The sequence below is a fragment of the Phaethon lepturus genome, unplaced genomic scaffold (genome assembly GCF_000687285.1).
Source record: "Phaethon lepturus isolate BGI_N335 unplaced genomic scaffold, ASM68728v1 scaffold1988, whole genome shotgun sequence".
NCBI classification, from domain to species: domain Eukaryota; kingdom Metazoa; phylum Chordata; class Aves; order Phaethontiformes; family Phaethontidae; genus Phaethon; species Phaethon lepturus.
Window position 1 is genome coordinate 26,257 of NW_010556699.1, and position 247 is coordinate 26,503.

The window sequence follows — 247 nt, forward strand, 5'->3', positions numbered from 1 at the left end:
GGCGGGGGACAAGCCGGGGAGCACAGGGCTGCGGGCGGGACGGAGGGCAACGGGGGGGTGAGTGGTGTGGGACCCCCACCAGCGCCCTGTGTCCATCCCATCCCACGGCCGACCTACCTGGGGGGACGCGGGGCCGGTGCGGGTGGCAGCCCAGGTCGCCCAGGTCACCCTGCATGTTGTTGATGGCGGCGCAGTGCCGGTCGCAGAAGGAGCCCCGGCGGGGACCGTCGCTGTCACCCCGGGGCTC